The following is a 20940-nucleotide window of genomic DNA, read 5'->3' on the forward strand; positions in this document are numbered from 1 at the left end:
CAAATTAAAATCAAAGAACCCAGTCTGGTTACATGTAAGTGAGGCAGGAGGGCAAAGTTGGGGAATATTATGCCTGGGGCTACTTGCTCCCAGACCAACAGTTGAACAGCAACAACAATACTTACTGAGCATTTATTACATGCCATGTGTTGTGCCGATTACATCACAGGCCATATATCCAATATGAACCTCACAATAGTAACTGTGACACAGTGCAACGCTTCCTATCTCCCCATCTTACAACAGAGAAGCTGAGGCATATAGCACATAAGCGACTTGACAGAGATTATGTGGTCAGTAAGTAACAGCACTGGAATTCAAACCCGGGCCCATCTGATCCACATTCATAAAAACTGCGCTATCCTCAAGGACAACTGCTTTTTTCAATGATAGTCTGGAAAGACGTTGCTGCTATGCCAGCTCTATAGCTCGGGTGTCCCTGGAGTTGCTGCTTCAGCAATGTGGTCTTTATATCACAATCAGTACCTACTCTTAGTTGCCTGTGTTAGGTCTAGATTCCTCCCCACCCAAAGTCGGATTCAATCTTGGTGTGGAGATTCGGTTTTCTATTATAGAAATTCAGCTGGTTTGGAGATTTGGTTTTCTCTTATAGACATTCAACTGGTTTGTATCTTTCGGTGGCCCTGCTGTGTTCCTTTCCCCTTCTTTTTCCTTCTCTTTGAAAGTGTTCTCTTTCAATCTTGTGGGGGTAATTTGGCACCGTTTATGTCTTAGTGCAAAGGGCTTCTCCTTTCAGAAAACCTCTATATCATGGACTAAGGAGAGTGTTGGAGGCAGGCCCAGGGAGGGATGGCAGACGGCCCAGGGAATGGGTGAAAATGAACACCATCCAGCAAAGCAGGAGGCAGGCAGCAAAAGAGCCGGAAGTACCAGAACGAGGGGCGGGGAAGGGGCAGGTGTGTGGAAAAGGGCCAGGAGTGAGTGTGGAGACAAAATCATCTTTTACAAGAACCCTGCTGCTTACCTTAACCTCAAAGCTTTTTCTTATTGAAAAGGTGGTGTTGAGAAGTTAAGCCCTTCCTTGCTGGAGTGTGGGGTAAGGTCAAGAAGCTTGCTGATTTGGTCTGCAGGCACTTGGTAAAGCCACAGAGGGGAGGAGCTAAGCAGCTGGTTTTTCTCTGAAACAAGAAGAGGTATCAATTGGACAGTCGGCACCACAAGTGCTTACAGCGCCTTGGGGGCGGAACCTCCTCTATGAGCTCCCTTAGGGCAAAAGCGACTCCTGCTTGGGATGCTTTCAATAAAACACCTTCTTGTATGACTCACCTTCTCCGGGGATAATTTCACAGAATCCGTGGCGATTTTGAGTTGTTTGTGAGATCTCTATATTATACCTGCTTACTCTTTTCCCTGAGAGAAAGCAGTAGAAGGCATAAGAAGCTGCCAGGGTAGGGAGGTAAAAATCTTCCCATGAACCCTGTTTCTAAGCTTCAGAGCAATAATGACCAAATCTGGATACAATACCAATCGGGGAAGAGGGCTTGTTTCTGGAAGACTTCCCTCCACGAGAGCAGAGAATTCTGTACAATGAAACTAACATAAGTAAAACAAATCATACAAAAGAATATGGAGAGAGATCCTGTGATAGGCAGAATTCCAATCCCAATAACCATATCCATGTGTTAGCCTTTGCTCTTAAGTGTGGCCACACCTGTAATTTGCTTCTAACCAATGGAATATGGCAAAGGTGATGGGCTATTACTCTCATGACTGTTGTACGGCAAAGGTCTGTAATTTTGCACAGTTTAGATTATTAATCAGTTGACATTAATCAAAAGGAGTTATCCCAGGTGAGCCTGACCTAATCAGGTGAATTTTTAAAAAAGCGAGTCTAGCAGTCAAAGACAAAAGAAGTCAGATTCTTCTGCTGGCTTTGAAAAAACAAACTTCCATATTATGAACAGCACCACGCGGCAAAAAATTGTGGCCTCTAGGAGTTGAGATCCTCAGTCCTATAACCACATGGAACTCAATTCTGCTGATAACCAGTGAGCTTGGCAGAAGACCCCACACCTCAAACGAGATTGCAGCCCTGGGCCGGGCATGGTGGCTCACACCTATAATCCTAGCACTTTAGGAGGCTAAGGCAGGCAGATCACCTGTGAGGTCAGGAGTTTGAGACCACCCTGGTCAACATGGCCCAACCCTCTCTCTACTAAAGCTATAAAAATTAGCCGGGCATGGTGGCGTGTGCCTGTAATCATGGCTACTTGGGAGGCTGAGGAGGAGAATTGATTGAACTCGGGAGGCGGAGATTTCAGTGAGCCGAGATTATGCCACTGTACTCCAGCCTGGGTGACAGAGTGAGACGCCATCTCAAAAAAAAAAAAAAAAAAAAAAAAAATCACAGCCCTGGCTGACACAGCAATTTCAACCTGGTAAGAGCCTGGACAGAGGACCCAGCTAACCTGCACTTGGTCTCCTGACACATGGAAGCTGTGAGATCTGTATTATTTTAAGTTGCTGTTTGTGGTAATTTGTTAGGCAGCAGTCAAAACGAATACAGATTCTATGTTTTTCAAATGAAAACTCAATGATTTTCAAGATGACATCTACTTCAAGACTTTATTGTCACTAAGCTAAATTGGAGCCACAATTATTCCCTTCTTCAATCACTACCTGCCATGACTCTTCGGAAACCACGTTTTTGGAAGCTGTATTAAGGGCTTCCTGTAAGCTTACTTCTGGGGGCCTGTTGGAAGATACATAAAATAGATGCTTCTGGTCTTGTTTTGTGGAATTATGTTATGCAAATTCCTGTGTACATTGGGCAAAAACCCTCTTTTAGGCTTAGGAGGTGTCCCTGCAGTGGTGTTGGTGAGGGAGAACCCACAGGAAGGCATTCCTGGGAAGTCTGGCTCACTCCAGCATGTAAATCATCCAGCAATATGCAAATGACTTCTCAGGCCTACAGTCCTTTCCCCCGTGGTCTTCCTAGGCTCTGCCTGGGAGTTGAAAAGCCTCTCACATTTGGCTGTGTTTTAGCTCATTTTTGTTGTGAGCATCTTCAAGTGCCTGGAAAACGTGATTTTGTAGTTAAAACTGTAGAAGTGAGACTCATAAATGACATTGGGAGTGCCGAGTCCTGGCGCCAAGCTGGCTGCTTGTGTCATTGCAGCCCAGGGCTGTACTGTAGTTGCTTACAGTCCAGCTCTTGCCAGGAAATGGGGCACTCTCACTTTACTCACCTTGGCACGATCAGCACAGTACGCCTAATGCGGTGTTTGCTGAATGAATAAAACCTTTTATTTTATGGAACAAATGAAGGGCAGTAGAGATTCAAACTCCTGCCCAAGGCCACATAACTTGTTAGTGGCAGAGCTGGTTCTGCAGCACCAGCTTTCTGAATTGCTGTGTCTTTCCACTTCCACCTCCCAGCCATGGCACAGGCCTGGTGTGCCCCTGAAGAGGTGGAGGCAGAAAGTGGACCGTGCTTTTTGTCCAAGGACATCACTATGTGAGAAGCAGCATCCTAATTCCAGTCGAGGCCCCGTCTCCACGTCTACCCGGTCTCCATCAAGCAGCCCTTAGCTCCGTTTCTGTGTTGTACACGCTCTTGCTGATGGCCTCCCTGCCCAATTCCCTTCAGTGCCGTTTTCCGCTTCACACTTCATGAATTTTATTTGCAATCAATAAATAAACCTATTATCATCAGGGTTTTGTATTCTCATCATATATCGTCATCTGTCATAAACCATTGCATGCAGGAGTCCGGTTCATTCAGCATATCCCACTCATCTTTATTTCTAAGTCAGTGGCTGAGAGATACAAACTAAAAGTGCAAGGCCAAGAATTCAGTTTTTACTCAATAACATAATGTCTAAAGATAAAAATCTTATTTAGATATTATTATTATATTTGAGATTAGTACCGGGGGAGAAAAAAGTCATTACCTTGTCAGGCTCTCTGTACTTATTAGAAGTGACAAAGTATTTTGTTTTTCCATTCAAATGTGACGGATCTGACAGAAAAGCAGTTTTTCATTAAGGTGTGTTTTCAAAATGCTTCTGGCCATCTCTAGCAGTTTTGTGGGGGGCATCTGATTTGAGTGTAGCTTTGGGTTGGCAAATAAGTTGGAGGTCACAGTGGTCTGTCAAAGTAGACTTTGGGAGGAGAAGCTAATAATGCTGTGGTCTAATGGGGAGTCACGTTTCCTGGTTTCCACCACAGTCTTTTCTTTTTTTTTAATTTTATATTTGTAATTTGGTGTTCATTTTTTAAAAGTTGCTGTGCATTTTATTTTGTTTATTTTTATTTTTGAGATAGGGTCTCACCTAGTCACCCAGGCTGGAGTGCAGTGGCGTGATCACAGCTCACTGCAGCTTCGACGTCTCAGGCTCAAGTGATCCTCCCATCACAGCCTCCCTAGTAGCTGGAACTGTAGTTGTTTGCCACCACGCTTGACTGAGATGGTTGGTTTTGTTTGTAGATATGGGGTTTTGCTGTGTTGCTCAGGCTGGTCTCGAATCCTGGGCTCAAGTGATCCACCCACCTTGGCCTCCCAAAGTGCTGGAATTACAGGTGTGAGCCACCATGCCCCACTATTTTTTTATTTTTATGGGTATGTAGTATATATATTTATTTTTGTGGCTATGTAGTATATATATTGATGTAGTATATATATTGGCCTATAGTTTCCCTTCTTGGGTATGTCTTTGTCTAGTTTTGGTATCAGGGTAATACTGGCCTTGTAGAATGATTTGGAAGTATCCTCTCCTCCTCTATTTTTCAGAATAGTTTGAGTAGGATTGGTATTAGTTCTTCTTTAAATGTTCAGTAGAATTCAGCAGTGAAGCCTTCAGGTCCTGGGCTTCTCATTGCTGGGAGACTTTATGTTGTGGCTTTTATCTCATTACTTATTATTGGTCTGTTCAGGTTTCGAGTTTCTTTGTGGTTCAATTTTGGTAGTTTGTGTGCTTCTAGAAATTCATCCACTTTTTCTAGGTTTTCCAATATATTGGCATAGGGTTGCTCATAGTAGCCTCTAATGAGCCTTTGAACTTCTATAGTCTTGATTATGATATATTCTTTGTTATTCCTGATTTTATTCAGTTTGCCCTTCTCTCTTTTTTTCTTTTCTTTCTTTCTTTATATATTTTTTATGCTACTTCAGGTTCTAGTGTACATGTGCACAACGTGCAGGTTTGTTACATATGTATACATGTGCCATGTTAGTGTGCTGCACCCATTAACTCATCATTTACATTAGGTATATCTCCTAGTGCTATCCCTCCCCCCACCCCCCACCTGCCAGGCTCTGGTGTGTGATGTTCCCCAGTCTGTGTCCAAGTGTTCTCATTGTTCAATTCCCACCTATGACTGAGAACATGCAGTGTTTGGTTTTCTGTCCTTGGGATAGTTTGCTCAGAATGATGGTTTCCAGCTTCATCCATGTCCCTACAAAGGACATGAACTCTTCCTTTTTAATGACTGCATAGTATTCCATGGTATATATGTGCCACATTTTCTTAATCTAGTCTATCATTGATGGCCATTTGGGTTGGTTGCAAGTCTTTGCTGTTGTGAATAGTGCTGCAATAAACATACATGTGCATGCGTCTTTATAGCAGCATGATTTATAATCCTTTGGGTGTATACCCAGTAATGGGATGGCTGGGTCAAATGGTATTTCTGGTTCTAGATCCTTGAGAAATTGCCACACTGTCTTCCACAATGGTTGAACTAGTTTACAGTCCCACCAACAGTGTAAAAGTGTTCCTATTTCTCCACATCCTCTCCAGCATCTGTTGTTTCCTGACTTTTTAATGATCACCATTCTAACTGGTGTGAGATGGTATCTCACTGTGGTTTTGATTTGCATTTCTCTGATGGCCAGTGATGATGAGCATTTTTTCATTTGTCTGTTGGCTGCATAAATGTCCTCTTTTGAGAAGTGTCTGTTCATATCCTTTGCCCAATTTTTGATGGGGTTGTTTGATTTTTTTCTTGTAAATTTGTTTAAGTTCTTTGTAGATTCTGGATATTAACCCTTTGTCAGATGAGTAGATTGCAAAAATTTTCTCCCATTCTGTAGGTTGCCTGTTCACTCTGATGGTAGTTTCTTTTGCTGTGCAGAAGCTCTTCAGTTTAATTAGATCCCATTTGTCAATTTTGGTTTTTGTTGCCATTGCTTTTGGTGTTTTAGACATGAAGTCCTTGCCCATGCCTATGGTCCTGAATGGTATTGCCTAGGTTTTCTTCTAGGGTTTTATGGTTTTAGGTCTAATATTTAAGACTTTAATCTGTCTTGAATTAATTTTTGTATAAGGTGTAAGGAAGGGATCCAATTTGAGCTTTCTACATATGACTAGCTAGTTTTCCCAGCACCATTTATTAAATAGGGAATACTTTCCCCATTTCTTGTTTTTGTCAGGTTTGTCAAAGATCAGGTGGTTGTAGATGTGTGGTATTACTTCTGAGGGCTCTGTTCTGTTCCATGGGTCTATATCTCTGTTTTGGTACCAGTTTCATGCTGTTTTGGTTACTGTAGCCTTATAGTATAGTTTGAAGTCAGGTAGTGTGATGCCTCCAGCTTTGTTTTTTTTGCTTAGGATTGTCTTGGCAATGCGGGCTCTTTTTGGGTTCCATATGAACTTTAAAGTAGTTTTTTCCAATTCTGTGAAGAAAGTCATTGGTAGCTTGCTGGGGATGGCATTGAATCTATAAATTACCTTGGGCCATTTTCACGATATTGAGTCTTCCTATCCATAAGCATGGTATGTTCTTCCATTTGTTTGTGTCCTCTTTTATTTCGTTGAGCAGTGGTTTGTAGTTCTCCTTGAAGAGGTCCTTCACATCCCTTGTAAGTTGGATTCCTAGGTATTTTATTCTCTTTGAAGCAATTGTGAATGGGAGTCACTCACGATTTGGCTCTCTGTTTGTCTGTTGTTGGTGTATAGGAATGCTTGTGATTTGTGCACACTAATTTTGTATCCTGAGACTTTGCTGAAGTTGCTTATCAGCTTAAGGAGATTTTGGGCTGAGATGATGGGGTTTTCTAAATATACAATCATGTCATCTGCAAACAGGGACAATTTGACTTCCTCTTTTCCTAACTGAATATCCTTTATTTCTTTCTCCTGCCTGATTGCCCTGGCCAGAACTTCCAAGACTATGTTGAATAGGAGTGGTGAGCGAGGGCATCCCTGTCTTGTGCCAGTTTTCAAAGGGAATGCTTCCAGGTTTTGCCCATTCAGTATGATATTGGCTGTGGGTTTGTCATAAATAGCTCTTATTATTTTGAGATACATCCCATCAATACTTAGTTTATTGAGAGTTTTTTTTTTTTTTTTTTTTTTTTTTGAGACGGAGTCTCACGCTGTTGCCCAGGCTGAAGTGCAGTGGCGCAATCTCGGCTCACTGCAAGCTCCGCCTCCCGGGTTCCCGCCATTCTCCTGCCTCAGCCTCCTGAGTAGCTGGGACTACAGGCGCCCGCCACCGCGCCCAGCTAATTTTTTGTATTTTTAGTAGAGAGGGGGTTTCACTGTGGTCTCGATCTCCTGACCTTGTGATCCGCCCGCCTCGGCCTCCCAAAGTGCTGGGATTACAGGCTTGAGCCACCGCGCCCGGCCTATTGAGAGTTTTTAGCATGAAGGGCTGTTGAATTTTGTCAAAGGCCTTTTCTGCATCTATTGAGATAATCCTGTGGTTTTTGTCTTTGGTTCTGTTTATATGATGGATTACATTTATTGATTTGCATATGTTGAACCAGCCTTGCATCCCAGTGATGAAGCCAACTTGATCATGGTAGATAAGCTTTTTGGTGTGCTGCTGGATTCGGTTTGCCAGTATTTTATTGAGGATTTTTGCATCGATGTTCATCAGGGATATTGGTCTAAAATTCTCTGTTTTTGTCGTGTCTCTGCCAGGTTTTAGTATCAGGATGATGCTGGCCTCATAAAATGAGTTAGGTAGGATTCCCTCTTTTTCTATTGATTGGAATAGTTTCAGAAGGAATGGTACCAGCTCCTCTTTGTACCTCTGGTAGAATTTGGCTATGAATCCATCTGGTCCTGGACTTTTTTTAGTTGGTAGGCTATTAATTATTGCCTCAATTTCAGAACCTGTTATTGGTCTATTCAGAGATTCAACTTCTTCCTGGTTTAGTCTTGGGAGAGTGTACATGTCCAGGAATTTATCAATTTCTTCTATATTTTCTAGTTGATTTGCGTAGAGGTGTTTATAGTATTCTCTGATGGTAGTTTGTATTTCTGTGGGATGGGTGGTGATAGCCCCTTTCTCATTTTTTATTGTATCTGTCTTCTCTCTTTTCTTCTTTATTAGTCTGGCTAGTGGTCTATCAATTTTGTTGATCTTTTAAAAAAAAAACAGCTGCTGTATTCATTGATTTTTTTTGAAGGGTTTTTTGTGTCTCTATCTCCTTCAGTTCTGCTCTGATCTTAGTTATTTCTTGCCTTCTGCTAGCTTTTGAATGTGTTTGCTCTTGCTTCTCTAGTTCTCTCTTTTTTTTTTTTTTTTTTTTTTTTTGAGATGGAGTCTTGCTCTGTGGCCCAGGCTGGAGTGCAGTGGCGTGAGCTCAGCTCACTGCAAGCTCCGCCTCCCAGGTTCACCCCATTCTCCTGCCTCAGCCTCCCAAGTAGCTGGGACTACAGGTGCCCACCACCACGCCTGGCTAATTTTTTGTATTTTTAGTAGAGACGGGGTTTCACCGTATTAGCCAGGACAGTCTCAATCTCCTGAGCTTGTGATCTGCCCGCCTCGGCCTCCCAAAGTGCTCCCAAAGTGTAATCCCAAAGGATTACAGGCATGAGCCACTGCACCCGGCCTCTCTAGTTCTTTTAATTGTGATGTTAGGGTGTCAATTTTAGATCTTTCCTGCTTTCTCTTGTGGGCATTTAGTGCTATAAATTTCCCTCTACACACTGCTTTAAGCGTGTCCCAGAGATTCTGGTATGTTGTGAATTTGTTCTCATTGGTTTCAAAGAACACCTTTATTTCTTCCTTCATTTTGTTATGTACCCAGTAGTCATTGAGGAACAGGTTGTTCAGTTTCCATGTAGTTGAGTGGTTTTGAGTGAGTTTCTTAATCTTGAGTTCTAATTTGATTGCACTGTGGTCTGAGAGACAGTTTGTTATAATTTCTGTTCTTTTACATTTGCTAAGGTGTGCTTTACTTCCAACTATGTAGTCAGTTTTGGAATAAGTGTGATATGGTGCTGAGAAGAGTGTATATTCTGTTGACTTGGGGTGGAGAGTTCTGTGGATGTCTATTAGGTCTGCTTGATGCAGAGCTGAGTTCGAGTTCTGGATATCCTTGTTAACTTTCTGTCTCATTGATCTGTCTAGTGTTGACAGTGGGGTGTTAAAGTCTCCCATTATTATTGTGTGGGAGCCTAAGTCTCTTTGTAGGTCTATAAGGACTTGCTTTATGAATCTGAGTGCTCCTGCATTGGGTGCATAAATATTTAGGATAGTTAGCTTTTCTTGTTGAATTGATCCCTTTAGTGTTATGTAATGGCCTTCTTTGTCTCTCTTGATCTTTGTTGGTTTAAAGTCTGTTTTATCAGAGACTAGGATTGCAACCCCTGCTTTTTCTTTGCTATCCATTTGCTTGGTAGATCTTCCTTCATCCCTTTATTTTGAGCCTATGTGTGTCTCTGCGTGTGAGATGGGTCTCCTGAATATTATAGCACACAGATGAGTCTTGACTTTTTATCCAATTTGCCAGTCTGTGTCTTTTAATTGGAGCATTTAGCCCATTTACATTTAAGGTTAATATTGTTATGTGTGAATTTGATCCTGTCATTATGATGTTAGCTGGTTATTTTGCTTGTTAGTTGATGCAGTTTCTTTCCAGCGTTAATGGTCTTTACAATCTGGCATGTTTTTGCAGTGGCTGGTACTGGTTGTTCCTTTCCATGTTTAGTGCTTCCTTCAGGAGCTCTTGCAAGGCAGGCCTGGTGGTGACGAAATCTCTCAGCATTTGCTTGTCTGTAAAGGATTTTATCTCTCCTTCACTTATGAAGCTTAGTTTGGCAGGATATGAAATTCTGGGTTGAAAATTCTTTTCTTTAAGAAAGTTGAATATTGGCCCCCACTCTCTTCTGGCTTGTAGAGTTTCTGCTGAGAGATCTGCTGTTAGTCTGATGGGCTTCCCTTTGTGGGTAACCCAACCTTTCTCTCTGGCTGCCCTTAACATTTTTTCCTTCATTTCAACCTTGGTTAATCTGTCAGTTATGTGTCTTGGGGTTGCTCTTCTTGAGGAGTATCTTTGTGCATTCTCTGTATTTCCTGAATTTGAATGTTGGCCTGTCTTACTAGGTTGGGGAAGTTTTCCTGGATAATATCCTGAAGAGTGTTTTCCAACTTGGTTCCATTCTCCCCATCACTTTCAGGTACACCAATCAGACATAGATTTGGTCTTTTCACACAGTCCCATATTTCTTGGAGGCTTTGTTCATTTATTTTTACTATTTTTCCTCTAAACTTCTCTTCTCACTTCATTTCATTCATTTGATCTTCAGTCACTGATACCCTTTCTTCCACTTGATTGAATCCACTACTGAAGCTTGTGTATTTGTCACGTAGTTCTCGTGCCATGGTTTTCAGCTCCATCAGGTCATCTAAGGTCTTCTTTACGCTGTTTATTCTAGTCAGCCATTCATCTAATCTTTTTTCAAGGTTTTTAGCTTCTTTGCGATGGGTTCGAACATCCTCCTTTAGCTCGGAGAAGTTTGTTATTACTGATTGTCTGAAGTCTACTTCTGTCAGCTTGTCAAAGTCATTCTCTGTCCAGCTTTGTTCCATTGCTGGTGAGGAGCTGTGTTCCTTTGGAGGAGAAGAGGTGCTCTGATTTTTAGAATTTTCAGCTTTTCTGCTCTGGTTTCTCCACATCTTTGTGGTTTTATCTACCTTTGGTCTTTGATGTTGGTGATGTACAGATGGGGTTTTGGTGTGGATGTTCTTTCTGTTTGTTAGTTTTCCTTCTAACAGTGAGGACCCTCTCAGCTGCAGGTCTGTTGGAGTTTGCTGGAGGTCCACTCCAGACCCTGTTTGCCTGGGTATCACCAGCAGAGGCTGCAGAACAGCAAATATTGCAGAACAGCATGTGTTGCTGCCTGATCCTTCCTCTGGAAGCTTCATCTCAGAGGGGCACCTGGCTGTATGAGGTGTCAGTTGGCCCCTTCTGGGAGGTGTCTCCCAGTTAGGCTACTCAGGGGTCAGGGACCCACTTGAGGAAGCAGCCTGTCCGCTCTCAGATCTCAAACTCTGTGCTGGGAGAACCACTACTCTCTTCAAAGCTGTCAGACAGTGATGTTTAAGTCTGCAGAAGTTGCTGCTGCCTTTTGTTCAGCTATGCCCTGCCCCCAGAGGTGGAGTCTACAGAGGCAGGCAGGCCTCCTTGAGCTGCGGTGGGCTCCACCCAGTTGGAGCTTCCCAGTTGCTTTGTTTACCTACTCAAGCCTCAGCAATGGTGGATGCCCCTCCCCCAGCCTCGCTGCCACCTTGCAGTTTGATCTCAGACTTGTAAGTCCAGGAGTCCAAATCCGAAGAACCTGAAGTCTGATGTCCAAGGACAGGAAGAACAGACAGACACATCCAGCACAGGAGGAAGATGAAAGCCAGAAGACTCAGCAAGCTGACTTATCTCACCTTCTTCTGCCTGCTTTGTTTTAGTCATGCCAGCAGCCAATTGGATGGTGTGTACCCACATTAAGGGCGGGTCTTCCTCTCGCAGTCCGTTGACTCAAATGTCAGTCTCCTCTGACAACACCCTCACAGACACACCCAGAAACAATACTTTCCCAGCGATCTAGTCACCCTTCAATCAAGTTAACACCAAACATTAACCACCACACCATCTTTCCAGTATGCTGCCCTGGAGCACCCTCTTTGGCTCAAGTCTGCTCTGTCATTCATTTATTCTGTTTCATACATTTCTCCCAGCAATGAGTTTCTGGTTAACATTAACCCTCTTTCCTCTGAGAACAGAGTTAATGTTAACCATTCGGTTTTCTTCTCTTCAGATCTGGGGATATCAGTGAGGATTTCCAATATTTTATTAAAATCAATGGCTTGAAATATTGGAGGGGAAAGAATAAGGGATTATTCAGAAATCAATTTGTGCAGAGCCTCTTTTCTTTGATTCAAAATGTCCTGTTTCTCAAGCTTATTAAGTTAGATTATGACCCTTTCTGGGTTTGGTTGCTGTCATGAAAAGTTTTTGGCCTACTCTTTTATTTTTTTTTCTCATTCTGTTAGGTATCAGGGGCAAGGATGCCATCAGGATCTTCAATATGCCATTCTAACATGACTTCAGGTAATTTTTCAGAATTCTATGTGGTTCAGTATTACTTTGGTTTGAATTTTATTTTAAGAAGCTTGAAAATGAGGAGAGGATAATAAGACAGTTGGGGTACAATGAGGTTGTACATGAATCTGTAGACCTAAAGTGTAAGTTATTAAAAAATGTATTCTACAGTGCATACTTAAAATGTTTGGAAATAAAATGGTTTGGCAAAACATCAAATTCTGATAAATGGGAAAACCATGTTTTGTTTGATAAACTTCAGGATTTTTTTTTAAACATACAGATTTGGTTTTTGAGAATAAACTGACACAATTAGTACAGATTTAAGATCATCAAAGTCTAGCTGGGAATCATTTTTGAACCTGTATTTCAAACAGGCTTGTCTCTTCCACAAGTCAGTGTCAAGTATGGTTGGTTCTTGGGCGTTCTAGTACCTCTCCAAGAACTGAGAAGTGAGGAAAGTAGAGTTAAACTGTAAAGCAGTGCAGCTGGAACAGGGATGTGTAGAGTTCCCTAGAAGAGACAGATTGGTGTCCAGCCTTGTGAGACTGTAATTTTCAATGCATGTATAATTGTATTAACATATTTAAATAAATGATACATCCAAAGCAGAGGGCTTAGTGAGCTGTGGGAAGCATAGAAAAAACGAGAATCACCAGAGATTCCTGTTTTGAAAAATCCCATACCAGCTCTGTCCCTTGGAGTGGGACAATTCACCATCACATTTCCAGAAATTCCAGTCCCAAAGGCAAAAGTGTTCTTATTGTGCACCTGATGTGAAAACAGGAGCTTCATCTGACTCCCCCTTTCCTGATTCTGTGTCCTCGCAGCAGTTTTCTGGTTCCAGTGAAGTTCTGCTCATGGAGAGAGAGAACGCAGAAAATACACAGATTTTAAATATTTCTGAGTCTTTCACAGTGATTTCTCATGGTAATGAGTGGCTTCTGATTACAATTTGGTTTTCCCTGACTACAGGGAGAAAAAGAGATTATGATGCCAACCTGAATAATTCCAGTCTGTGTGACAATTCTATTTCTCACTTTAAATTAATAGATTGCCACCCTGATGCCTTCCTCAGGCCTTCTGTACATTTTAGTTAGTGTGAGTCAGTATTTGTGTCTGATTGCCCCAGGACATTGACAAGAGTGAGCCCGCCTTCTGCTAGAAAACTCTGATTCTATTTACATCTTGCATCCCTTATTTATTTCTACATCAAACACAGCTATGTATTTGGTTAATTCATCTGTGTTAAAATGTGTTGGTACCAGATAACATTTAAAATACCTCAAGAAAATTTATGAAAAACTTTTTGTGGATCTCATTTGTCTCTACTTCAGTGTTTTGGGACAGGAAGAGTAGCATGGGGAAACTGAGGCAGTTTCTTGCAATGGCCTCAAAGATCACTTTTAATTTTGAGGATCTATGTCTTGTCATTTGACAGGTAATGCTGTTTCTACTAAGTTTCCTATCCAATCTAAAGGTACTGAGGCCATTAGTAGGAGCGAAAGGTGACTGTGAAATAATGGGACAAGCATGGGACCTGGAATTTTTGGAGAGGACCCAAAGGTTAAAGTGCTTTCCTATTCATTGGCCCAGTCATTTCAGGTGCTTGTCCTTGTTGTGGTCTTACTTGTCTCAGATCGACCTGTTCTTTTGAAAAGCCTGATAGTGTGATTAAAAAGCACAGAAGCAGAGGTTGAAGAATCAACCTTTGAACCATTTCAGAATGCCAAGGAGATTTTATAGAAGCTGGGTGCCTATTAAGACCACTGTGTTCAATTCTTTTTTTTTTTTTTTTTTTTTTTTTTTGAGACAGTCTTGCTCTGTTGCTCAGGCTGGAGTGCAGTGGCACAATCTCGGTTCACTACAACCTCCTCTTCCTGGGTTCAAGCGATCCTCCTTCCTCAGCCTCCTGAGCAGGTAGGACTATAGGTGTGCGCCGCCATGCCTGGCTAATTTTTGTATTTTTAGTAGAGACAGGGTTTCACCATGTTGGCCAGGCTGGTCTCAAACTCCTGACCTCAGGCAATCCACCTGCCTCAGCCTCCCAAAATGCTGGGATTACAGGCATGAGCCACTGTGCCTGGCTTGGAATCACTGTGTTCAATTCTTATAATGGAATCCTAATTATGAAATTACAGAAGAAACCTTGTTATCTAACAAGATCAAGACAGTTTAATTAAAAAGTTGGATAAAGCACAGAATGTGTTTAAAAACTAGCCGTAAAAACCCAATGCATATGCACCTAGAACATTTTGTATTAAATTAAGACACCTAAATGTACTAATTTACATAGACTTGATATAGATTCTAGGCTTTTTAAAGTGCAAATCTACTCATTATAGTCCTGCATCATCTTTCTTGCATAAATGACACCCCCAAATATTGTCTTCGTTGTCCAAACTTTAGTTTATTTAAAGAGAAGTACAAATCTAAAGATCTCTGACATAATCTGAGAGATATTTTCCCTTCAATGTTTTATAGTCATCAACATCAAATTTTTAAAGCAAGTCTCCTCTGTGTAATCATCTTTACAAAACACTCACCCTTGTTCTCAAAGAAACAACAGTCTTCTTTTGCTGTCATAGTTGGGTATTTATGTAATATTAAATAAAATACATTGTTACAATAACAAGCACAACAGATTTGTATACACTCTACAGGCTCTTAGTGAGCAGGAGGCTCTGTCATTCACAGTCATAGAGTGACCCAATAGTGGCAAGAATACAGCATGCTCTGTGGGCCAGCCATGAAGAATGGGGCGTATCGGTGACTCTAGCTGGCTGCTAGGTTGAGGTCAGATAGGAGAACCTCTCCTTTTGAAGGTCATCTGCAAACTTACCTCACTCTGCAGTTAAGTCAGGTGGACCCCAGAGAGGATAAGGGACAAAAGACAGGTCACAAAGTTAGAGAGCTGTTATTATTGTCTCTCTTTCTTGACTCACAGTCTAATATGTAGTATTCTTTTGTGAGGATTCATTTGGGATATTCTTTAAAAAGCTTTTTTTTCCTACATGTAATCTAAATACGTTCTTTGTATCGCTAGATGTGATTTTTTTTTTTTTTGAGATTTGTGGTTAAGACTTCGTAAGAGCTCATAGCTATGATATTATAATAGCATTTAATAACAAAAACAAATTTTGCTATATTGGCACCTTTTCCAAGCAATAGAATTGTTCCATGAAGTGAGGCATACTCTATGGATTCTTACTGACATTTCATTTTCCTGACAGTGCTAGAAACTTGGACCACCTTAACTCCATTTATCCTCGTCCTAACTTGTGGTATATGCTGTACTTTATATATGGTATATGGTGTGCTTTAGTTTTCTCTCTGTTCTTAGCCCCACAAGATATTATTATTACTGCTTCATGGAATCAAGATTTATTTAAATGTATTAACATATTTGCTCTTTGCTTTGTTTTTAATTACAAACTGTAGTTCTTAGTTTCCATCTGGGGTCATTTGTCTTTTTGAAGAATGTTTCAGTGTTTCTTTAGTACAGTTTCCTGGTGACACATTTTGTTTTGCATCTGAAAATATCTGTATTTTACTTCCGTTTTTACTGGATATAGAATTCTAGATTTGTAGACTTATTTTTTCATACTTTGAAGAGATACTATTCTTTTCTGTTTTTTCTGGTTTCTGTTGGTAAGTTAGCTTTTGATCTTATTACTGTTTTTTTGAAAGAAATAAGTCTATTTCCCCTCTGTTTGCTCACATGGTTTGATCTTTGTCTTTGGTTTTTGGCAGTTTTACTACAAATACCTATGTTATGTGCATGCGTGTATTTTAATTCATTGTACTTGGGTTTGAATCTGCAACTTTGAAGCCTTTAAACAGTTTTGGAAAATTCTTAGTCATTATCTCCTCACATTTTTCTTCTGATTCATTCTTTTTTGTTTCTCCTCTGACAACGACATGTAGGCCAGGCCCTTTCATCCTGTCCCATATAACCTTTATGCTCTTTCCTGTGTTTTTCTAGACTTCCATCTCTTGGCAGTTTACTGTGGATATTGTCTACCTGTTTACTAATAGGAATTCTCCTCAAATAATCTAATTTTCTGTTAAATGCATTGAGTGTTTAAGTTCAGTTATAAAACTTTGGCTACAGAATTTTTCCATTCAGTCCTTTTATAATTTGAAGATTTCCCTTAATTTTCAATATAGACGGTTCACTCCTCAAATGAATTATTCTTAATGTCTGTATTTGATAATTCCATTCTCTGGATTTCATTTAGGTTTATTTTTATTGTTTGTTGTTTCTTTTGACTTTTGGTCACATTGTTATTTTGCATACCCATATGAATGGCTAATTTTGATTGAATGTTCCATGGAGTATTTAAAATTGAAGAGATAATGTGATGCTCTGGTATATATTATGTCCTCCAGGGGGATTTATATTTGCTTCTGCCTGATGACTAGGAGAGAGGTATGTTTAAATCTTCCAACATGATTGTAGATTTGAACTTGTGGTTTTGAATTATTTAGCATTGTACATTTTTAGACTGTTATGTGGGAATACAAATGTGATTTTTAATAAATTTCTGATGAATCAAACATTTTATTATGAAACAATCCTTTTATTTTCAGTGTTTTTTTTTTTTTTTTGGTCTTAAAAATCTCCATTTTATAAAGTATTAAAAAATAGGTGAGATGACTTTTAGGAATAATTCTCTCTTCAACATTAAGGTGGGGAGGAACCTATAGCATAGTGGTTAAAAAATCAATCAAGCTTTGAAACGAGGGAGGCTTGGGTTATTATTTTGGCTCCACCAATTATTAGTTAAGAGAATACATATAAGTCACCCAGCTTCTTGGATTCTCAGTGTCTGGACCTTACGATAGTGATAACAGTAGTTTCTACCATTATTGGGTTATGAGAATGCAGTGAGTTGAGTGAGTGCTTACTAGAGTGCTTGGCATATGGTAATTGGTGGCTGTGATGATCTTGTGATCTTGTGATGGCCTGACTGGTTTGTTTGGAGTTGTCCTCAGAATTTTTAGTTCCTCACATTAGATAATATTTAAAGCACCCAGCTAGGAGCGTGTGGGTCTCCAGGTAACTGGTGGCTGCTTAGTAGCATCATTTTAGATTCTCATTATTAGTTCAGCTTCCATAAGGGTTTTCCAGTTCCATCCCTGCCAGGTATCAGTGTGCGCATGAGCCTTCTCCCTGTAATGCGCAACAAATGAAGCATGGCCTTATTAATTCTCCAAGTTTACTCTAGAGTTTTTTTTGTTTGTTTGTTTGTTTTTTTGTTTCTGTTTTTTCCAACCTTTTCTTTGAGCTGTGACAGTGCCTGGTGTTTAAGAACAGTTCAGATGATACTTCTGAGATATGTGGCTTCATAGAAGATACCTCCTTGCAACAAATGGGGTATAGAACTTCTATGCATTGTCTGTGCAGCCAGAATTGGTTCTTTTTAGGCTGTGAAGTACTTCTTTGTTTCCGTGGGATTCTTTCTCGCTGAATATGTGGAGTTAGCTAGAATCATCACTTGTCAACCATTTGCTAGAGTTTAAAGACCTCTTTGCCTCCTTCATACAATGTTGCTTTGCATCCTTCATACAATGTTGAAGCTTCTAGCTTTTCCCACATTTGATTTCTCATGATTTCCTATCCTTGTGCTCGAATATGTAAGGAGCAATGCAGGTCAAAAGACAAACTGTAGGAAAGAACTAGGGAACTTGCTTTAGTAATGAACAGCCAAAGGATATTTATAATTGATCTAATAGTTCTATCAGTTAAGAATTAAATTCAGTAGCAAAATAAATCCCTCTTCCCAAAATGACATGGCTTAAACAAGATAGAAGTTTATTCAGTTTCATATAAACGTGGTTCAGAAGTAGGTAGTTCATGGCTAGAGTAATGCCCCCAGAACTAAGCTCCACTCCCCCATCCTAGCTCATGGCTTTTATTTTTAAGGGCATTTCATGATCCAGTGTGGCTGCTGGAACTCCAGCCATATGTCTGAGTTGCGGCCTAGAATAAGAAGGAAAGACAGTGTATCAGCTTTCTTGGAAATTCTCGTTCTGTGTTAAGATTTCATGGGCTAGAACTTTGTCATGTGGCTATATTCAGCTGCAAGAGAGGCTAAAAACCAAAATATTTTATTCTAAGCAGCACTGTGCCTAGCTAAGAAAAGTTTTGGTTTCCATTACCAAGGAGAAAAAACAAAAAGATATCAGGTAGTCAACCAACAATTTTGTTGTCACGACTATAGTGGCTTAACTAGGGTCAGTGATTCCACACAATTCAATCCTAGTCTGATACAGGTTTGGGACCAACCTTATTCTTTCTCCATTGAGTAAAGCCCCAATCATACACTTCATTACTTTCTCTTTCCTAGAAGGAATTTCTTTTTAAAAATATAGAATATCACAAAAGAGCCACTGTGGATGATCAGAGAGGTCATACCAAACAAAGTCGATTAATTTCTCTGGGGAGAAATTGAGAGTACAGAAAGTCCTTGAAACATGCACAACATCTTATGTGCCTGACCTTAATGCTTGCACAGTGTCTTCTCTGAATGCAGTTCTGGGGCCAGAGCCTAGGCTGTGGGACAAATCAATGTGAGGCACATGGGAAGAAGGTGACAAGACAGATTCTGTAAGGGCAAGACTTTGCCTCAAGCCCTCTTGTTCAGTAGCCATTTAATATGAGTGATGCAGGGACTACAGTTTTTCAAAGAAAGATCATACCAATCAGTGACAAAAAGAAGTTGCTTCTTAGAAATGAGGCCCTTTCATTTCCTTCACTGCCAAGTTTCTGGAAGGGGTAGCCATCTTATGCTGTCTCTGTTCGCCATGTCCATTTAATACTTCAGTCCTTACCTGGCCTTCTGGAAACCTTTTTCTTAACCGATTTCTGTAACACCAATCCCTTTCATTCTTCTGGGCTCTTTTAAAAATTTCTGTCATGGGCTCTTATTCTTCTGATCACTCCTTTGACACATGCTAGCACCCCATTCTTGACTGTTTACTCATCAACACCCTCTCACCTGGGTAATGTCGTCTAGACCCATGGCTTCTCCTATGAATGCTGATGTTTCTGATGCTACCTTTACAACGGATTTCTCTCCAGAGATCTAGAACTATTTTTCCACCCACTCACTGGACATTTCCTGCATTTTCCATCAGCACTTAAAACTTACTGTGTCTAAAATGGAGCTCTTCAACTTCTCCTACTCATCCTTTAAATCTTTCTTTGCTCCTGTGTTCTCTGCATGTCTTGTTTGATGACACCCACACACCCAAGCCAGAAACCTGAGTCATCTTTTACTCTTTCCTCTCCATCATCTCTCTCCATGTCTAACCAGTCACTGTCACTTCTCCCATAACCCTCTCAAATCCACCCCCCTACCCACTCTACTCCTGCTCAACTCTCATCCTTTGTCATGTGGTATATCACTCCTGTCTCTATTTAATCCAGCTCATCCTTCAAATGCCATCAGAGTGGCCTTTCAAATACAAAAACTCCAGTGTTATACTTCTCTGAATAAATTGATCATCCCATTGCCTAGAGGTACCATTCAAATTCCACATATAACATTCAAGGCAGGTCACTCACAGGGCTGCTGTTTTTTGTGGCTTCTTTGTATGAATGAGAAAAAGATGACCCATCTGTGCAGATGCAGCCCAGCAAATGTGGAAGGAGGGCGTGGTGAGTGGCGCAGGCCTTTACGTGAGAGCAAGGTACTCCTTTTGTTAGGAGGATGCAGCACTGAACTAGGCGCGGGGCTGGCTAGCAAAGCATACACTGGGTTTCATGAACTTGTCAGCTGACCTTTCCATACATCTCCTAGGTGTAGCCATCACTCCAACACAGTGAATTACTTGCAAGTTCTCTCCTGCCTCTATGATGTTGCTTATACCTTCCAGGAATCATTCTTTCTCTAGCGTCTGTGGTTAACTCCTACTTATTTTTCAAGTCCCACTTTAAGCATCCCCTCCTTTTGGGAAGCTTCTCTGCCCTCAGGGCCTGAATTCGTTGCCATTACTCAGGCGACCCATAACACTGGGTGTATAAATATGTCTGTCATGCCACTTGTCATACCATTGTAATGATCAGTTTTCACATTTGTCTCCCTTCCTATTCTGTGAAGAACTAGAGCACGGAGGGTAGGACTTGATCCATCTTTATATTTCTGGTGTGGCTTGGGTAGCTCCTCCCTTGAATTAATTACAGGCCACTACTAGAAATTAAGCAAAATTACAGATTCTAGGTTTGGAAAGAACTGTCAGGCTTCTATTTGTTAATAAAAATTTAAGAAAATAATAGTACTATTTAGTGATGCAAAATACTATTTATACAAAATACTATTTAGTATTACAAAATACTCCAGAAAGGAGTTGTCATTTCTTATTTACAAGCAAAGGCACGAATGGGAAGAGGGCAACTGCTGACAGTAGGCGAAGCAAGCATTCCTCTTTCAAGAAGCACATTAAGGGCCTTAAGGCAAAATTTGAGAGGTGGCCAGACAAGGGAGGCAGCTGTGATGTAAATAGGGCAGATGAGCTAAGAACAAACTTGAATTAAGCTAGGAGCAGAAAGGGGAGCTTCTATTTAAAACCCACGTTTCCAATTGACTGGATGTTTGACCTCTGGGCAAGTCATTAACTTCTGTGTCTTAGTTTCCACATCT

The 20940-nt window shown here is 40.8% G+C and overlaps 1 long non-coding RNA gene across 1 annotated transcript in view; it reads left to right on the top strand.

The window, feature by feature from the left end:
- The first annotated feature begins 270 nt into the window (after window positions 1-270).
- LOC139364052 (uncharacterized) overlaps window positions 271-20940 on the top strand; it is a 108599-nt gene continuing 87929 nt past the window's right edge. Inside the window, exons 1-2 of the long non-coding RNA XR_011625266.1 lie at window positions 271-293; window positions 12244-12301. This is a non-coding gene — a long non-coding RNA (uncharacterized lncRNA). The remainder of the gene's footprint in view (window positions 294-12243; window positions 12302-20940) is intronic.

The sequence above is a fragment of the Macaca nemestrina genome, chromosome 7, assembly GCF_043159975.1.
Source record: "Macaca nemestrina isolate mMacNem1 chromosome 7, mMacNem.hap1, whole genome shotgun sequence".
Lineage (NCBI taxonomy): Eukaryota > Metazoa > Chordata > Mammalia > Primates > Cercopithecidae > Macaca > Macaca nemestrina.